Raw genomic sequence first — 21,870 nt, 5'->3', positions numbered from 1 at the left:
CCTGTCTCTTCTCAGCGCGTCCCTCTCCTGATTCCTCCTGTTGTGACAGGGGAAGCTGAGACCTGTGAACCGTCCTTGAGACGTAGGAACCCAAGGCACTTGGCAAGGATGATGGAAGAGAGGGGGCAGATGAAGAGGCTACACAAATGAAATACAACACACCCCAATCAATCTATGTCAGTTAAGAGGTGAAAATGGACTGATCTGAAAATACTGTTAAATTGTTCACAGATGGGTAATTCCATGTCATTTCAGCAAGCAATGACACCCACCATCTCAGAATGTTCGGAAACATTTCTGTAGTTAGAAACAAATAAGATTAGCATTCCTGAAACATTATTCTGTTGAAATTGTATTTGATCTCTGAGAAATTAAGCTAATTGATTGAACCCAAATTGGCCCTTTTAATTTATAAGAGTCACATAATATTCAACAAATATGATCCCCAACATCCGATTCGGACCAAACTTCTTCCTACCATTGAGTAAGACAAGAGGAATTGGCGTGGGAGGTGGGGGGGGGGGGGCTTTTGATCATTTTTTTGGATTGCTTATGTCTTACTCGTTGTTCGGAAGAATGATGGTCCAAATCGGATGTTAGGTATTATATTTATTGAAGATTATATGAATCCTATAAATGAAAATGGCCAATTTGGGTACAATTAATTTGCTTTATTTCTCAGTGATCAAATTACTGTATTATTCAAACAAAATAATGTTTCAGGAATGCTAATCGTATCTGGTTCTAACTACAGAAACCATTTCAGAACAATTTGTGCTTTTTGAGGTGGAATGACTCATAGGTGGAAAGATGTTCTATTGCACAACTGGTCACTGTTGTAGGTGTTGTACTGTACCTGGCTAAAAGGGACATTTATATGAATGAAGGAAGGAGCCCCTATGTTCTCCAATTAAGTGTTCTTTCTACCCGTAATAGCAGTCAACAACATCTTAGATTTAGATTTTAAGTAGTTTATACTGTAAGCCAGGCCTCTTCTTGCTTCCTTACTATGGGCACATGATTTGGTGTAAAGGGTTCTACATGGAACTCAAAAAGGTTCTACCTGGAAATAAAAAGGGTTCTTCAAAAGGTTCTCCTATGGGGACAGCCGAAGAACCCTTTTAGGTTCTAGACAGCACCTTTTTTTCTAAAAGTGTGGAAGGACAAATCCGGACTGGAGCCTTTGATCAGCGCATCAGAGCCCTCCTATAGAGTGTAGTGCGTGTTTACAAAAAACAATTGTGTATTGAATACTACAGTAGAGTGCTGGAAGATTATTAAGTACCTGTTTCTGAGGAGCTTTAGATCTGAGCAGGAGAATTCACTATTCATACATTTATTTAGTCTGTACGCTATTACACATACATAACAAAGCAGAGAGTTGGTGGTGACGAGTGTACTGACCCTCATCTCATAGCTCATCATGTGTTGTTGATAGTTGGCAATCATTGAACCATGAAAATAATTATGTGTAACATTCAGGGTTGACCCATACAATGTCAATGCACCTTGTATGTAAAATAACAGCATACCAGTCTGCAGGATAGTAGTTAAAAAGCATTCTTAAAGGATAGAAAAATCAAGGACAGTACGGTGATGAATTTTACCTTAAATGCAACCATAAAAGCCACAGTATTCCATAGAGATATGGAAATTATTCAAGCAATATATTAACTCAATATACACTACATAACCAAAAGTATTTGGACATCTGCTCATCGAACATTCCAAAATCATGAGCATTAATATGGAGTTGGTCCCCCCTTTGCTGCTATTACAGCCTCCACTCTTCTGGGAACGCTTTGCACTAGATGTTGGAACATTGCTGCAGGGATTTGCTTCCATTCAGCCACAAGAGCATTAGTGAAGCCGGGCACTGATGTTGGGCGATTAGGCCTGGCTCGCAGTCGGCGTTCCAATTCATCCCAAAGGTGTTCGATGGGGTTGAGGTCAGGGCTCTGTGCAGGCCAGTCAAGTTGTTCCACACCGATCTCGACAAAACATTTCTGTATGGACCTCGCTTTGTACAAGGGGCATTGTCATGCTGAACAGGAAAGAGCCTTCCCCAAACTGTTGACACAAAGTTGGAAGCACAGAATCGTCTAAAAATTTAATTGTATGCTGTAGCGTTAAGATTTCCCTACACTGGAACTAAGGGGCCTAGCCCGAACCATAAAAAACAGCCCCAGACCATTATTCATCCTCCACCAAACTTTACAGTTGGCACTATGCATTCGGGCAGGTAGCGTTCTCCTGGCATTCGCCAAACCCAGATTCATCCGTCGGACTGCCAGATGGTGAAGCTTGATTCATCACTCCAGAGAACGCATTTCCACTGCTCCAGAGTCCAAGCTATACACCCCTCCAGCCGATGCTTGGCATTGCGCATGGTGATCAAAACTTTTACATGATCATCTTTTAAACTTCAGGCCAGTTTAACGATCTCCATCTATCTCTAGGCCTGTATACATATATAGTTCTGACATGCACCTTGTCAACCCACACCCTCAGCAAAAGTATGGGGCCTTGGGCCACCATAGTGAGTCAACACATCTTAGAGCAGAGGAAAGCCAGCCCCTTATGCAAACCAATGGAGAGTGCACCGCTGAGTCACACCCTGCTCAGGTCAGATGAGACATTTTAATTTTGGAAAGCCTATTCAAGTGTCGGAGAGTAACCACTTACTACCTGTCCAAAACTGGGGAGAGAAAAACATTTGCATGAGTCATGCCTAAATAACGGAACTCTATGATATAGAGTTAAATATGTTTTTATTAGAACACATAAAGATATCTGGGTATACAGAATTGGTGCTTCAATCTATAGCTAGAGGACTTCTGATATCTCCAGGAGTGATACGTATAATTTATGTGTTCATCTGTTGTTGTCTAGAAGCCTACTGTCTTTTTGCTAGCTAGGACCATCTACTTTAAGTGCTGTCTGTCTTCCCAATATCTTACTTGGTGTGTGAACTGCTGACTGCTCATAACTTGCAGCTGATTGTTGAAACATCAATCAGGATTAAGGGGCAGGGCAATTTGTGACTGTTGTTTTGATAATCTGTGGCTCTATTGGAGGGGGAGTGGTTTCTCCTCCTCTAGGCAATCAGCAATTAATACCGGGAGGTGTGCTCTTCACCTCTGCTAGAAAATTAGCAATTAGTGTTAGTACTTCAGTCTCCCCTGTTTTGTCAGTGGCGGCATCATTTACATTTACGCCATTTAGTAGACGCTCTTATCCAGAGCGACTTACAAATTGGTGCATTCAGCTTTGATAGCTAGTGGGACAACCACTTTTTTATGGGGGGGTAGAATGATTACTTTTATACTATTCCAGGTATTCCTTAAAGAGGTAGGGTTTCAAGTGTCTCCGAAAGGTGGTCAGTGACGCTGTCCTGGAGTCGTGGGGGAGCTTGTTCCACCATTGGGATGCCAGAGCAGCGAATAGCTTTGACTGGGCTGAGCGGGAACTGTGCTTCCGTAGAGGTAGGGGGGTAGCAGGCCAGAGGTGGATGAACGTAGTGCCCTTGTTTGGCTGTAGGGTCTGATCAGAGCCTGAAGGTAAGGAGGTGCCGTTCCCCTCACAGCTCCGTAGGCAAGCACCATGGTCTTGTAGTAGATGCGAGCCTCAACTGGAAGCCAGTGGAGTGTGCGGAGGAGCGGGGTGACATGAGAGAACTTGGGAAGGTTGAACACCAGACGGGCTGCAGCGTTCTGGATAAGTTGTAGGGGTTTAATGGCACAGGCAGGGAGCCCAGCCAACAGCGAGTTGCAGTAATCCAGACGGGAGATGACAAGTGCCTGGATTAGGACCTGTGCCGCTTTCTGTGTAAGGTAGGGCCGTACTCTGTGAATGTTGTAGAGCATGAACCTGCAGGATCGGGTCACCGCTTTGATGTTAGCAGAGAACGACAGGGTGTTGTCCAGGGTCACGCCAAGGTTCTTTGCACTCTGGGAGGAGGACACAATGGAGTTGTCAACCGTGATGGTGAGATCATGGAGCGGGCAGTCCTTCCCCGGGAGGAAGAGCAACTCCGTCTTGCCAAGGTTCAGCTTGAGGTGGTGATCCGACATCCACACTGATATGTCTGCCAGACATGCAGAGATGCGATTCGCCACCTGGTTATCAGAAGGGGGAAAGGAGAAAATGAATTGTGTGTCATCTGCGTAGCAATGATAGGAGAGACCATGTGAGGATATGACAGAGCCAAGTGACTTGGTGTATAGAGAGAATAGGAGAGGGCCTAGAATTGAGCCCTGGGGGATTGTCGCCAAAACGAAAACCGTTGCTGAAACGATGACGGTTCTGCAGAGTTATTCGAGGAAGGCTCCACACCACTCTCTCACTTGAGTATCGTAGCTAGTTATTTTCAGATGATCTAATTTTTCTATTTTGTAGCTTTTTCAACTATTTGTGTGTTTTCTATACCTGTTTGCTCCTCTACCTGTAGAGTTTACAGACGGTCCCCACCCCTTGGCTGCAGCCCTTCTAATTGTGTGTACCCTGCGCACACAACCCATGTGGAATTCCTGGTCTCCGGCAACATTTGGAACTGCTGATCTGTGGTCAAGAACAGAGTTCATCTCAGTCTATGCTGCCCTTCAGTCCCTAGACTTTTTGGCCCTGACGGAGACCTGGATCAACCCAGAGAACATTACTACTCCAGCTGCTGGGCGACTTCAACATCCCGATGTCTGCCTTCGATTATTTTCTTTCCGACTATTTACTTCCCCTCCTTGCCTCTTTTGACCTCACCCTTTCCCAGTCCCCTCCCACTCACAAGACAGGCAATATGCTTGCCCTGATCTTTACTAGAGGCTGTTCGCCTACTAATCCTCCTGCAACCCCCCTCCAGGTCTGTGATCACTACTTTGTTTCCTTTTCTGTCTCCCTCTCCTCCAAGCCTACCCGCTCAGCCCCTACCCAGATGGTCATGTGCCTTCGCAATCTTCGCTCTCTCTCCCACTACTCTCTCCTTCTATCCTATTATCTCTCCCTTCTGCTAAATCCTTCTCCCTCCTGTCTCTGGATTCTGCCTCTTCGACCCTACTCTTCTGCCTTTCCGCATCCTATGACTCGCACTGTCCCCTTTCCTCCCAGCCGTCACTCCCCTCCTGCTCCGAAGCTGAGCAACTCCTTGCGAGCTTACAGAACGGTGATGTGGGCAGCTGAGTGACAATATATAAACGAATCTTCCGGAGGAACTATCATGCTTTCACTACTTCTACCTTCTCTTCGTCTGTATCCACTGATAAAGCCACTTTCTATCACACTAAATTTCAAGTTTCTAACCCTAGGAAACTATTTTCCACCTTCTCTTCCCTCTTTAATCCTCCCTGTCTGTGGACGACTTTGTCAACAGCTTTTAAAAGATGGTTGACGACATCCGCTCCTAATTCACTCAGCCTATTGAGGCCACTGGTCACACCCTATGCCTTGCCCTCTATTTACATTTTAGTCATTTAACAGACATTCTTATCCAGAGCGACTTACAGGAGCAATTATAGTTAAGTGCCTTGCTTAAGGGCACATGGCCAGATTTTTTTCACCTTGTCGGGTCGGGGATTTGAACCAGCAATCTTTTGGTTATTGTCCAAACGCTCTTAACCGCTAGGCTACCTGCCGCCCCTTGCCAGAAGAAATCCTGCGACTAGTGAGGTTCCGCCACCCAACAACCTGCTTGACCCCCATCCCCTCCTCCCTTCTCCAGACCATCTCTAGAGACCTTCTCCCATTATTCACTTCCCTCATCAACTCATTCCTGACCACTGGCTGCGTCCCCTCTGACTTCAAAATGGCCAGAGTCGATCCCCACCTTAAGAAACCAACACTTTGACTACAGACCGGTATCCCTTCTTTCTTTTCTTTCCAAAACACTTGCGCGTGCTGTCTCTTACTGACTCTATCGCCATCTCTCTCAGAACGAACTTCTTAACCAGTCAGGCTTCAAGACAGGTGTGCCTTTTTTTAATGTAGTTCTGTCCTTGAGCTGTTCCTGTCTATTAATGTTCTGTATTATGTCATGTTTTGTGTGGACACCAGGAAGAGTAGCTGCTGCTTTTGCAAGAGCTAATAGGATCCTAATAAAATACCAATACCACTCAACTGAGTCTGCTCTCCTCTGTGTCACGGAGGCTCTCCGCACTGCCAAAGCTGACTCTCTTTCCTCTGTTTTCATCCTCCTAGATCTATCCACCGCCTTCGACACCATGAACCATCAAATCCTCCTCTCTGCACTCTCAGGGCGCCAGGACAACATCTACCTCAATGTGAGCAAGACAAAGGAGCTGATCGTTGGCTACAGGAAAATAAAGGCTGAGCACATGTTACCGGCCTCAGTCTGTAGCTGAGGTGGCCTGTAATAGTAAAAAGAACGGACACAAGTTTATGTCTGCAAAGTTCTGGCACTTTCTTTATTCTGAAGAAAGGTGTGCGCGCTTGGCCAGAGTGCAACAGTGCCATCTATTGGCCTGAGGGACTACTAATGCTAAAGCATGTAGAATATACAATTTAGATTAAGACAAAAACATAAACAAATTCGTTAAAAAAAATAAAAATAAAGGGGTGTATGTTTTTGTGACTTTCTTTTCAACACATTACACGCTCCCCTCTTTTTGATGACTCCTGGCATCTATTCGTTTGTCTGTCTGTAGTCAAGTCAATTTCTAGTCAGTGTCTGCATTTGCTCCTTGTCTCCATGACTGGTTGTTACGTGAATTATTTAACAAACTATTTCAGTGTCTCTATGCATCTCCCAAAAGGTTGTAAGTCTTTTGGGATTTAAGTAACGGACAGAGTCCCGATCTGCATAGTCAGAGGTCTTTATTCATTGAGAATTCTGCCATCACAATTTCAGAGTCCATCTTTTATACTCCTACGTCATACAACAAATCCCTCCCCTCTGTAGGCGGGCTGTAGTTTTCCACTCTAAAACTGCTCTCCTGACCATCAGTTCACACACACACACACACACACACACATGCATACACACACACATACATACACACTTTCTTATCATAGCCTACTCCCTGCATTCCTCAGTTATTCTGCACCATGTTTCATAACAGTTTCTCTCCTCCCTAAATTGGGAGGCCTCTTTATCTTGGTTTCTCAGTTGTCTGTAGACAGTTCTCCTTGTCCTTTCTCTGGCCTAACTCTTACTCACATTGCTGAATAGTAGCTCAATGTCATAGTCTTTACTGGTCCTACACTCAACACATTTCACATAGTTTCAGGGTGTAATAATTAGTCATTAATAATTAATCTATCAATCCACCCTTTGACTAAATATTACACACATACAAAATATATGTTGTTATAGAAATGAATCACACACATTGAAGCATATAAGTTGGTTTGCATATAAAAACATTAAACATTGTCTCATTCAATACTGGTTCATCAGGGTTACCCCATGATTAAAAGTGTAACGTTACTTTTTAGCAATGGTAACTAGTACATCATACTTAAAACGAGACTTGAATACACAAAATATCATTACAATAACTTTTAAACTAGAGATTTACAGTTCTAGAAAAACATCCAGTCTCAAACTATCTGAATCGTCGTTGTCCTCCACCAAGCCTGGTGGGTCATATTCTTCATTCCTTAGGTCGGAGTCCGGGATTGGGTCGTATCTCACCATCTGCTGTGATACTGCTCCAACGCCTTGCTCACCAATCCTCGAACACAGGGAATAAGACAACATCCACAAAGAACAAGCATACCCATAGACATGATTGCCGCGCCTAAAATAGTTACAACAATAGTTTTCCATTTACCAAACATTTTATCAAACCAACCAGTCATTGATGTATTCACCCCCCAGTTCTCAGCCCATTCTTTACTTTAAGCAGTGAGACCTGCCAGTGCTCTAGTTACTGTACCATCTGGGGCTGTATTGTTGGGAATAAACATACAACAATGACCTCCCACCATCTTGCAAATCCGCCCTTCTCTGCTAAAAGCATTTCGAGAACCAAACTATTCTGCAGGTCATGAGTGAGGTGGCGGATAGTTGGCCTGAGATTCTCTTCACTGCATCCCTTGTCTAATTAACAAACCTTTGTAGATGTAATTAATCCAGTCAACATTTTTATCAATTGTAACCCACCAGAAAATCCACGTTGTTGTAAACCCTTCTCCAATTTGATCTGTGATTCGCATTACTTTGGTGTCTATAACATTGATAATCTCCGAGGTTCATGGTGAATTGGGGTGCCTTAGTATTATCCTTTTTAAGAGTGGTTATTTTAATATCAGAACAATTAGGTGAGGTTTGGTTTGATCCCAAATCTATCACACAAGAGAACATGGTCTGAGGCATAGGTGCAGTTAGAAGGGTTGGCCTACCTGTTGAACAGGCATAACAATTAGTTTGACCCAACGCCCTAGCTGTGTAGTTTATCCACCTTACCCAGAAGTTCTCATTTAAAATTCATTCTACTACTCCTTGGATCATTTTCTGCAAGAGGAAATATTCTACCCTTGGTGGTTTAGTGCTATTTAGGATTCCTTCTGAGGGCCTTCCAAGGGGTGTTAGACTAGTTTTTGATACCTCTGGTGATAACATTGGATCTACCTGCTGAACTGTCTCGGAGGTGGAAGATTCATTTCTCTCCTGAAAAATGAACCTCAAACATATATCTGCCCCGAAATCATCAACACAGGCCCAATAGTTCCTTGCTATGTCATCTTGCATAATTGACTTTACCGTTATCACCAGTTCCGTTTTACATTTATCATGGATTTGTTTAATTCCCAATCAGTGTACTGCGTCCATCCCATTCTCATAGTATGTTCCCCAGGTATGTTTAAACACCCTTGCCCAAGGACATGAGCGTTCCCCAGTGCAAATGTATTTACCATACCTTCTAGGGCCTAACTTTCTTGTACACGCCCCCTTCTTACCAAAGCCCCCAAAACCTCCTATCTCTTCATGGGAGAAGTCGAATGGTATCTTGAATCCCCCATCTTGTCCTAAACTGACTTTAACTATTAATATAATAATTCCCCCAATAGTCTTTCTTGGTTTCAGTATTTCTACGAGATCGAATCAGTGCATAATTTCCCTGTTTAGGTTGACCTGGATTAATCCATAATATGGTTAACATGATGATGCAGCTCAGAGTCCCCCAAAATCCCCAAAACCGCCATCCCAATCCTGTCCCTGACTCACCTGCCTGGTACTTCCCCATACCCACACCTCTATAAACACCCCACAGTGATGAAAGGTCGGGGTAGGGTTTCTTCGTTAACAGAGTTGACCCCCGAACCCTAATGGGTCAGTTCTTCTCTTTAACTCTGTGTGTGTTCAACGGTGTTGGTATGTGGGCCTACCTTTTTGCAGTGGGTAACGTGGACCCAAGTGGCTCTCTCAGCTATTCTTTTAGCGAAGGCAGTTACCAATAGGACTTGGTATGGTCCCTCCCAGCGTGACTGCTTTCGATCCTTTTTCCTCAACGATTGGATCCACACCCAGTCTCCAGGTTATATACTATGAATCACCTTCTCCTTTAATTCTCCTGTACGACACAAATTCTTAGACATACGGTTAACGAACAATTTTCTCATGTGTTCTGCTAGTGTATTCTCTAGTTCTATGTCTGCCTGTCTGGTCCTGCCATCTGTGGCATTCTGTAAGGTCTTCCAAACACTTTCTCAAAGGGGGATAACCCATCTTTATATGGGGTTACTCTAACTTTCTTCCCTTCACTCCGTGATAACTCTATAAAATCAATTTCCAATTGCTGGAAAGGGTACTTAGCCGGAGGATACTCACCCTGAGGTGCCCTTTGTCTGCCCTGGTGATTATTTTGAGCACAGATAACACATCTTGAACAAAAGTTTATTTTTATTTTTTATAATTAGTAATCCCATATGCAACAAAGTGTTGTCTAATCTGCTCTACCATCCATCCCTCCTCTTGACACATGTCACTGCCCATGTGTCAATATTACCACCTACCTAAACAATGACTTAGGTAATATTGGTAATTTATCATTCAATTGCCATCCCTTATTTATTTTTGGGACTGTACCTTGCTTCTTTATTGCTCCTATCTTCCTGATCTCATTACTAAATAAGTGATCTAGGTAATAGCTGTTTCACATTAGATTGTGCCTTCCTCTGATTACTGCAGCTCATTGCATTAATTTAGTTTCAAATACCAACTTATTGTTTATTAAAGCATAATACAAATGAAATTTAAATGACAACATTTGATAATACCTCAACTTACTTCTATCCCGTAAAAGTAATCCAAGATTAGTACAATTTACTAGCAACAGGTATCCCTCATTCAGGGAAAGCTCTCTCTCTCTTCTGTTGTTGTATGGTTCAAATCATATATATTATTACCAAATTATAATCTTCTTCACACTTTTCACAGTATTATAAATTACCCTCAACTTGGTAAAATAAACTATCTTAAAGTCCTTCTATCATGCCTTTAGAATGACCAGTTGGATGATAAATTAACACCAGAAAGTCAAAACAGAGTTCAGAGGCAATTGAAATCATTCAACAAACTTTTCCATCCCATAGTACACTAAACATTACCATCATTCTAAATATTTCATAAATGTTACTTATCCCAAGTGTTCATTAAGTCCTCATGACATTTATTTTCTTAAGAAATGATATATACCCTAAACTCAGTCAAAACCCGAAAAACTCCATAAGATTCACTGTGTGTGTGCTCCTTTAAGACTTATCACCTTTGACCTGTTAAAAACTCCAAGAGAAATTATTCATTTTGTTAACCTTCAATTACCATCAGTAATCTAAAGATGGTAAGTACACACAAAACATGATACATATATCCCCAGTCCTAACTCATCAATAATCATTTGTATCAATCTAATTCCTCATAACTAATCCATAAAACCACTCAAAATTCCTCGAGTATACAATGATTATGTTGAATTGATTACCCTTCAGATCATATCCTCTTTAAATCTCACAATGATTATTGAACCCCTAAATCTTCTCCATGTGATCTCATCTCAAATGATCCATTATCAATTATTTGATCAACACCATAGGAAAATCTGTCTCCCCTTCTATTGTTCCTGTCGCCCCTGTACATGTCATATTTCATTCATTAGCAATACAATCACATACTCCGTGTAAGTAAGACATTATATTTTATCCCAGGCATCCCCTTAACATAATGCTATAGGAGACTTCCATCAATCCTGGAAGATACTATATAACACCACGTTTCATTAAGTTCACTACACCTTCTAAGATAAACCTATAACCCCTTTCTATTAATTTAATAATCGCAACCTGTTGCATTGATGTTTTTAAAATATAAACCTATTGTTTAATAACTTCATACTTATAACCAATGTTCATTCAATTCATCATCCTAATAGTCACAACTATATCCCATTGTTCAACGTACCATAAACAGATTATCGTTTTAGAAATCACCAATTATTTTCATACACCACTGGTGTTACCCAACCTATACAATAAAGTAATAACCATTCGAATTTGTCAAAGAAATGCTTTTCATTCAACTATTCAAACTTCTGCTTGATACAGTCAAGCAAGTACAACTCTTTTACCCGTGAACTAGAACCATAATTATTTTTATTTTTTCTCAATTCAAATAATTGTCCCAACTCTATAGCAATTTTCAGTTCGCTATTCAATTTCTTTAACTGTTCTCTCTGATTAGGCCCTAATTAATAAAACAAATACTTGCTATCGTTGATATGCATACATTTAATTTAATTCCTATCATTTGAACTATGTACTGTCTCTCAGCTTTACCCACTGTTCCTACCTAGGTTCGAACCAGGGACCCTCTACATACATTGCCAGTCACTCCACAAAATCTGCGATACTTTCAAAGCACGCCAAACAACCACTTCCATGTCACACAGCCAGCCACGTCATCACTCCCGACTAGCCAGGTGCAGGGAGAGAGTTGCTGGTTGTCTTCTCCTGCTCTGGGGTTTGGCAGGGCTATTAAGGGATAGGATTGCTCCATCTTACCCTTACCACTGCCAGCCCCACCTGACTCTTCTCCTCTACCTCTATTGCTGACTTTCCATCTATCTTTCTCATTACTTTCCTGTAAGTTACCTCAAATTTATAAAACCACTCTCGCTTTCCTGTGTTTAGGTATATTCCCAGTGGTTTGTTCAGCCTCGGGTCACTAGACCACACACTACTTTCCCCGATCAATATCCTTATTACTCTACTTTTCAAAAATCCTCCAGTTGTGTTAACGTACTCTATTTTTCCTGTATCTGAACTTTTGTATCTGTTCTCTCTTTCCTTCCATATGTGTACCTCATATGTTATTATTCTTATGTTTGCTGCCACTGTATATTCCCCTATGTAACATCCCCTTATTTTGTATCTGTTTTCCTGTGGTTCTCTTTCTAATCTTTGTCTCGGCATTCCTCCTCCAGCCCCTTCTTCCTCATAGGGAGGTGGGGCCGGTGGGGGTGGCGAGATTATTCCCCTGCACTCTCCTTCTCCTCACTACGTACTTATCATCTGGATTTTCTCTCCATGCCTGGTCTGCCAAGTTTGGATATAACATTTCTGCCCTCTGCTCTGGGGGAGGCACTGAGACCTTAACCTTCACTTCTCTTTCACTCTCACTCACTTCTCTTTTCTTCCTGCCTTCTTCCCGCTTTCTAGCTTCTACTAGCCACACCCTGGATGTTTCTAAGCCCTCTCTTTTCTGTTTTTATTTAGATCAGTACCACAATTTACATGCATTTGTTTAATCATGGATTCCAGTTTAATCACATCAAGTATTTCTCATCCCCAGTAAATTCTGGGACCTCTTGTGAGGATTTGCCACCCATGGTTGGTACTGTTAAAAATCCCTTAGCCACCTCTTCTATATAACAAGTCAATATAACAAGTAATTCAAAACAGATTCACACCACAACACCTGGAATCACCCCTCCCTGTATAGGTATTCTTGACTAGTCCCCAAGAATTATCTCATACTCTACGGAGGAATTTATCCCCACAATGTCATCTTGACAATTCCTGACAGTCTCATACAACAGGAATGGGTTCTCCCTCTTCTCTATACAACCACCTGGATGTTTCTTTTGGTAATAGCCTATTACCGTGAATCGTTACGGACCCACCAACCTTAAATTGGCTACAACCTTAAATTGGCTAACAACCTTAAATTGGCTAACAACCTTAAATCTTTTACAGGTAACAGTGTGCTGCACCCAAACCTCCTAAGAACTTTGTCTCCAGACTCTGACTGGATCTTATACACTGGACCCTCTCTAATTCTCTCCACAACTCTGTACGGTCTTCTCCCAGTAAGCACAGAGTTTCCCGGGGCCACCTCTTTCCAATAGGTTCCTCACAAGGACTCAATCACCTGGCTGTAGAGTTGCACCTTTGACACCTTTGTCGTAGTACTTCTTCCCTTTCGCTGAGGACTTTTGACTGTTCTCAGAAGCGATTTTGTATGCGTCTTGCATCTTTGTTGCCCACTTCTCTGTGAATGTTTGTTGGGTTCTTGTCACTGTTTCTGGTTCGAGGTTGAACAGTAGGTCGATAGGAAGGTGTGGGGCTCTGCCATACAGGAGGGAAAATGTTGAGTGTGCCATTGCCTCGTGCCTTGTACAGTTATAGGCATGGACGATGTTTGGTAGATGGTCTTTCCATTCTGTCTTCTTCTCTTCTTGTAGAGTATGGAGCATCTGCAGGAGTGTTCTATTCATCCTTTCCACAGGGTTCCCTTGTGGATGGTATGGGGTAGTTCGAGAGTGTGCTGGAGAAGCTGCTGGAGTCTCTGGAACAGGTTGTTCTCGAAATCTTGCCCTTGGTTGTGGTGAAGCTTACTAGGATAGCCAAACCGAGGACTGAAGTCTTGGAATATGTTCTCGGCTGCAGTTTTTCCTGACTTGTTCTTTTGTTGGATAGGCCTGTGCAAAGAGTGTTAAATGATCGACCGGTACAATAATATACAGTGGGGAAAAAAAGTATTTAGTCAGCCACCAATTGTGCAAGTTCTCCCACTTAAAAAGATGAGAGAGTCCTGTAATTTTCATCATAGGTACACGTCAACTATGACAGACAAAATGAGAAAAAAAAATCCTGAAAATCACATTGTAGGAATTTTTATGAATTTATTTGCAAATTATGGTGGAAAATAAGTATTTGGTCAATAACAAACGTTTCTCAATACTTTGTTATATTCCCTTTGTTGGCAATGACACAGGTCAAACGTTTTCTGTAAGTCTTCACAAGGTTTTCACACACTGTTGCTGGTATTTTGGCCCATTCCTCCATGCAGAGCTCCTCTAGAGCAGTGATGTTTTGGGGCTGTCGCTGGGCAACACAGACCTTCAACTCCCTCCAAAGATTTTCTATTGGGTTGAGATCTGGAGACTGGCTAGGCCACTCCAGGACCTTGAACTGCTTCTTACGAAGCCACTCCTTCGTTGCCCGGGCGGTGTGTTTGGGATCATTGTCATGCTGAAAGACCCAGCCACGTTTCATCTTCAATGCCCTTGCTGATGGAAGGAGGTTTTCACTCAAAATCTCACGATACATGGCCCCATTCATTCTTTCCTTTACACGGATCAGTCGTCCTGGTCCCTTTGCAGAAAAACAGCCCCAAAGCATGATGTTTCCACCCCCCATGCTTCACAGTAGGTATGGTGTTCTTTGGATGCAACTCAGCATTCTTTGTCCTCCAAACACGACAAGTTGAGTTTTTACCAAAAAGTTATATTTTGGTTTCATCTGACCATATGACATTCTCCCAATCCTCTTCTGGATCATCCAAATGCACTCTAGCAAACTTCAGACGGGCCTGGACATGTACTGGCTTAAGCAGGGGGACACGTCTGGCACTGCAGGATTTGAGTCCCTGGTGGCGTAGTGTGTTACTGATGGTAGGCTTTGTTGCTTTGGTCCCAGCTCTCTGCAGGTCATTCACTAGGTCCCCCCGTGTGGTTCTGGGATTTTGCTCACCGTTCTTGTGATCATTTTGACCCCACAGGGTGAGATCTTGCGTGGAGCCCCAGATCGAGGGAGATTATCAGTGGTCTTGTATGTCTTGCATGTCCTAATAATTGCTCCCACAGTTGATTTCTTCAAACCAAGCTGCTTACCTATTGCAGATTCAGTCTTCCCAGCCTGGTGCAGGTCTACAATTTTGTTTCTGGTGTCTTTTGACAGCTCTTTGGTCTTGGCCATAGTGGAGTTTGGAGTGTGACTGTTTGAGGTTGTGGACAAGTGTCTTTTATACTGATAACAAGTTCAAACAGGTGCCATTAATACAGGTAACGAGTGGAGGACAGAGGAGCCTCTTAAAGAAGAAGTTACAGGTCTGTGAGAGCCAGAAATCTTGCTTGTTTGTAGGTGACCAAATACTTATTTTCCACCATAATTTGCAAATAAATTCATTAAAAATCCTACAATGTGATTTTCTGGATTTTTTCCCCTCAATTTGTCTGTCATAGTTAACGTGTACATATGATGAACATTACAGGCCTCTCTCATCTTTTTAAGAGGGAGAACTTGCACAATTGGTGGCTGACTAAATACTTTTTTTCCCCCACTGTATCCATAGCCTACTTTGCTTGGCTCAAGGTGCTGTAGTCGACAGAGGGAAGCTCAAAGGGTGCACTGGTGGTGATATAACCCATAGGCGCTTTCTCTGGAACACATGGATGTTTCTGCTTGATACATGCACACGCTGCATGAATGGCCAGTAAAATCTTTCCCTGACTAGATGGATCACTTTATCTGCTCCAATGTGGCCCATGTCGTCATGTAAGTTCTTCAGCACCACTGATTTCAGCTTGCTGGGTAGAACAAGTTGCCAGCCTGTCTGTACAGGATTCCATTTTCCATGACCAGCTTGTTCCACTCATGGACTAGTCTCCTTATTTCTGGTCCCATTAGCTTTTTCTTGTTCTCTTTCTCATTTGGTATCCATCTTTTGTTTTTCAGTGAGATGATTTCTCTGATTGAAGCATCCTCGTGCTGTGCAGCCTTGATATCCTCTGGTGTAATGGCAGGCACGCCTTCAGGTGACACACCACCGTCTCTAGAGTTGACTTGCAGCGCAGCCACCCATGGAACATTCTCATTTTTCACTGCTCTTCCTTGCCATACCACTGAGATGACTTCTGGTGGCATAGATTCTGTGTATTCCCCCACGTGGTTGTGGAGAACGACAGGAAAGCGTGTCAGCTTCTGCATTCATTTTCCCAGGCCTGTATTTCAGGTCGAAGTGGAAGTCGGCCAACTCCCCGACCCAGTAGTGACCTACTGCATTGAGTCTAGCTGTGCTCAGAACATAGGTCAAAGGGTTGTCTGTGTATACGGTAAAGGTGGGTGCATCGTATAGATAGTCTATACATTTGTCACAGATTGCCCATTTAAGTGCTAAATACTCAAGTTTGCCAGAGTGGAGGTGGTAGTTTTTCTCTGCTGGAGTTAGTGTTCTGGGTTTTTCCTCTGGTTGGTTTGGGCTTGGCAGTTTTCCCCTTTTCTTCTGATGGACATTGCAGCAGCTCAAATAGGGGTTTGGCCATTCTGGAGAAATCTTGGATGAATTATCTGTAGTAGCCGAAGAATCCCAGCAGTGTTCTGACCTCTCCAACTGTCTGTGGCTCCCTCTCTTTTAGCTGCAACACAGCCTCCAAGTCTTTTGGGTCGATTTGTACTCCCTCGCTGGATACGATCCAACCTATTTACCTCACTTGGCGTCTGAAGACTAAACACTTTCTCGGCCACAGTTTGATACTGTGCTTCCTCATCCGACTAAGCACTCTTCTCAGGTCTTCAACATGTTCACTGAACATCTTGGAATGGCAAAGAACATTATCCAGATATGGAGAACAGCAGTCGTCCCTCATGCCCTCTAGAACTCCTTCCATACATCTCTGGAAAGCGGATGGGGTGTTGGTGAAACCAAAGGGGATGCGGACTCACTCATATAGCCCCCAGGGGCTGCTGAACGCAGTTGCTTGTCTTGAGCTTTCATCCACAAAGCCTTGATTGTAAGCGCTGCCTTGGTCGATTATCGAGAACCATGTGTATCCAGCAGGTCTTGTATCTGTGGCAACGGATGGCGGTCAAGGATGGTCTTGCGATTCAGCTCCCTGAAGTCGACATATAACCGCAGGCTGCTGTCCTTCTTGCACACGCAGACCACCGGGGATGAATATGGAGATGTGGATTTCTTGATCCAGCCTCTCTCCAGTAGGTTTTGGACATATTCTTTCACCTCTTTGTATAGAGGTTTCAGACTTTTCTGGACAGGCGTGTGATCCTTCAAGTTGAGTATCAGCTTAAGGATCGGAATGCAGCCGATATCTCCATCTTCCTGTGCGAAAATATCAGATTCTTCCTGTAGATCTAAGTCAACAGGTGGGTGTCATTTTTCTCTGGACCCAGCTGGTGTGTGACTCTTTACTGCTCACCATGGTGAAGCTGAGTGGAGCATAGGAAAGCATTACTAGAGTGACTCTCATGCTTCTTCTGACAGTCAGGTGCTGTGATGACAGGCAGGACTTGCTGTTTCTCCTACTGCCACAGTACAACAGCGCCATCTATTGGCCTGATGGACTACTAATGCTAAAGCATGTACAATATACAATTTAGATCAAGACAAATACATAACCAAATATGTAAAAAATTATAATAATTGTGACTGTGTAATGTTTTCAACCCATTACCAACACCCCATTCACATTGACGGGGCTGTAGTGGAGCGGGTCGAGAGCTACAAGTTCCTTTGGTGTCCACATCACCAAAAAACTATCATGGTCCAAACACACCAAGACTGTCATGAAGAGGGCACGACAATGCCTATTCCCCCTCAGGAGACTGAAAAGATTTGGCATGGGTCCTCAGATCAAAATTCTACAGTTGCAGAATCGAGAGCATCCTGAACGGTTGCATCACCATTTGGTATGGCAGCTGCTCGGCATCCGACCGCAAGGCGCTACAGAGGGTAGTGTGTACGGCTCAGTACATTACTGGGGCCAAGCTTCCTGCCATCCAGGACCTCTATACCAGGCGGTGTCAGAGGAAGGGCCTCAAAAGTGTCAAAGACTCCAGCCACCCAAGTCATAGACTGTTCTCTCTGCTACCGCACTAGGTCTAAAAGGCTCCTTAACAGCTTCTACTAACCTGCACCCCCACACATTGACTCAGTACTGGTAACCCCGTAAATAGCCTCGTTATTTTTGTTTTGTTACTTTTGATTTGATTTGATTTTTTTATTTTGCACATATTTGCACATAAAAAAATAAATATTTAAGGGCTTGTAAGTAAGCATTTCACGGTAAGGTCTACACCTGTTGTATTCTACGCATGTGACAAATAAAATTTGATTTGATTTGCCTCAGGCTCTGCACACTATTGGATTGCATCGTACCTGGAAGGCCATTCCCCCTTCTGAAACCGAGCTGGTTATACGCATCTCTGCATGCCTGGCAGATATCTCAGCTTGGATGTCGGCCCGCCACCTCAAGCTCAACCTCAACAAGACAGAGCTGATCTTCCTCCCGGGGAAGGACTTCCTGCTCCAAGACCTCTCCATCACGGTTGACAACTCCATGGTGTCCCCCTCCCAGATTGCAAAGAAACTTGGCGTGACCCTGGCCAACACCTTGTCGTTCTCTGCAAACATCAAATCACGGACTCGCTCCTGCAGGTTCATGCTCTACAACATCCTTAGAGTGCGACCCTAACTCACACCGGAATCAACACAGGTCCTAATCCAGACACTTGTCATTTCCCGTCTGGACTACTGCAACTCAGTGTTGGCTGGGCTCCCTGCTTGTGCCATCAAAGCCCTGCAACTTATCCAGAACGACACAGCCTGCCTGGTGTTCAACCTTCCCAAGTTCGTCCATGTCATCCCGCTCCTCCGCACACTCCACTGGCTTCCAGTCGAAGCTCGCATGAACTACAAGACCTACGGAGCAGCAAGTGGAACTGCTCTCCCTACCTTCAGGCTATGCTCAAACCCTACACCCCAACCCGAGTACTACGTTCTGCCACCTCTGGTCTCTTGGCCCTCCCACCCCTACAAGAGGGCAGCTCCCGCTCAGCCCAGTCAAAGCTTTTCTCTGTACTGGCACCGCAATGGTGGAACCAGCTTCCCCCTGACGCTAGGACAGCAGAGTCCCTGCCCATCTTCCAAAAACATCTGAAACCCAACCTCTTCAAAGAGTATCTTAAAATGTCCCAGAGTCCCAGCCCTCACACCCCATCCTCCTCCTTTGTGGGGAAAGGTTGTCCCCCACAAATACCCATATTCCTTCATAAGTTGGATCCAAACAAAATCATATTAAGAAAAATAAAGGCCAATGCTTTGTTCACAAATTGTGCTTATCTGTTTGCATAAACAAATTAGTGATGGCTACACACAAATTATTATGTACATTATTACATGGATCAGTCCCTGTAATGGCAGGTTCTTCCCAATGGAAACCATGGAAACAGATCCTGGATGGATCTTTCTTGTCAACAAGTTTGGCAGATGGTTTGGTCTGCTTAAAATAAAATGTTTAGCGTACACACAGATTTAGTTATGACCCTATTTATGAAATTCACACTTAATGGATAATCTGTGAAATTGTTAATAACTTATTTTCAAGCATTTGGAGATAAATTAAAGCTACACTGCTCAAAAAAATAAAGGGAACACTTAAACAACACAATGTAACTCCAAGTCAATCACACTTCTGTGAAATCAAACTGTCCACTTAGGAAGCAACACTGATTGACAATAAATGTCACATGCTGTTGTGCAAATGGAATAGACAACAGGTGGAAATTATAGGCAATTAGCAAGACACCCCCAATAAAGAAGTGGTTCTGCAGACCACTTCTCAGTTCCTATGCTTCCTGGCTGATGTTTTGGTCACTTTTGAATGCTTGCGGTGCTTTCACTCTAGTGGTAGCATGAGACGGAGTCTACAACCCACACAAGTGGCTCAGGTAGTGCAGCTCATCCAGGATGGCACATCAATGCGAGCTGTGGCAAGAAGGTTTGCTGTGTCTGTCAGCGTAGTGTCGAGAGCATGGAGGCGCTACCAGGAGACAGGCCAGTACATCAGGAAACATGGAGGAGGCCGTAGGAGGGCAACAACCCAGCAGCAGGAACGCTACCTCCACCTTTGTGCAAGGAGGAGCAGGAGGAGCACTGCCAGAGCCCTGCAAAATGACCTCCAGCAGGCCACAAATGTGCATGTGTCTGCTCAAATGGTCAGAAACAGACTGCATGAGGGTGGTATGAGGGCCCGACGTCCACAGGTGGGGGTTGTGCTTACAGCCCAATACCGTGCAGGACGTTTGACATTTGCCAGAGAACACCAAGATTGGCAAATTCGCCACTGGCGCCCTGTGCTCTTCACAGATGAAAGCAGGTTCACACTGAGCACATGTGACAGACGTGACAGAGTCTGGAGACGCCGTGGAGAACGTTCTGCTGCCTGCAACATCCTCCAGCATGACCGGTTTGGCGGTGGGTCAGTCATGGTGTGGGGTGGCATTTCTTTGGGGGGCCGCACAGCCCTTCATGTGCTCGCCAGAGGTAGCCTGACTGCCATTAGGTACTGAGATGAGATCCTCAGACCCCTTGTGAGACCATCTGCTGGTGCGGTTGGCCCTGGTTTCCTCCTAATGCAAGACAATGCTAGACCTCATGTGGCTAGAGTGTGTCAGCAGTTCCTGCAAGAGGAAGGCATTGATGCTATGGACCGCCCGTTCCCCAGACCTGAATCCAATTGAGCACATCTGGGACATCATGTCTCGCTCCCTCCACCAACGCCACGTTGCACCACAGACTGTCCAGGAGTTGGCGGGTGCTTTAGTCCAGGTCTGGGAGGAGATCCCTCAGGAGATCATCCGCCACCTCATCAGGAGCATGCCCAGGCATTGTAGGGAGGTCATACAGGCACGTGGAGGCCACACACACTACTGAGCCTCATTTTGACTTGTTTTAAGGACATTACATCAAAGTTGGATCAGCCTGTAGTGTGGTTTTCCACTTTAATTTTGAGGGTGACTCCAAATCCAGACCTCCATGGGTTGATACATTTGATTTCCATTTATCATTTTTGTGTGGTTTTGTTGTCAGCACACTCAACTATGTAAAGAAAAAAGTATTTAATAAGATTATTTCATTATTTTAGATCTAGGATGTGTTGTTTAAGTGTTCCCTTTTATATTGTGAGGACCTCATGGAAAATAGTTGTAGCTGTCTGTTGGCTCAACAAGTTATTCTGATTAGAAGGGTCAGATACACTATGTGGACACTCCTTCAAATGAGTGGATTTGGCTATTTCAGCCACACACGTTGCTGACAGGTGTATAAAATTGAGCACACAGCCATGCAATCGCCATAGACAAACATTGGCAGTAGAATGGCCTTACTGATAGGATGCCACCTTTCAAACAAGTCAGTTCGTCATATTTCTGCCCTGGTCAACTGTAAGTGCTGTTATTGTGAAGGGGAAGCGTCTAGGAGCAACAACGGCTCAGCCGCAAAGTGGTAGGCCACACAAGCTCACAGAACGGGACCGCCGAGTGCTGAAGCGTGTAGCACGTAAAAATCGTCTGTCCTCGGTTGCAACACTCACTACCAACTTCCAAACTGCCTCTGGAAGCAACATCAGCACAATACCTTTTCGTCAGGAGATCATGGGTTTCCATGGCCGAGCAGCCGCACACAAGCCTAAGATCACCATGCGCAATGCCAAGCGTCGGCTGGAGTGGTGTAAAGCTTGTCGCCTGGACTCTGGAGCAGTGGAAAAGCGTTCTCTGGAGTGATGAATCACCCTTCACCATCTGGCAGTCCGACGGACAAATCTGGGTTTGGCGGATGCCAGGAGA

This window comes from Coregonus clupeaformis, chromosome 27 (genome assembly GCF_020615455.1).
Source record: "Coregonus clupeaformis isolate EN_2021a chromosome 27, ASM2061545v1, whole genome shotgun sequence".
Lineage (NCBI taxonomy): Eukaryota > Metazoa > Chordata > Actinopteri > Salmoniformes > Salmonidae > Coregonus > Coregonus clupeaformis.
The sequence above is the reverse complement of the archived record's forward strand: the minus strand, read 5'-3'. Positions refer to the sequence as shown.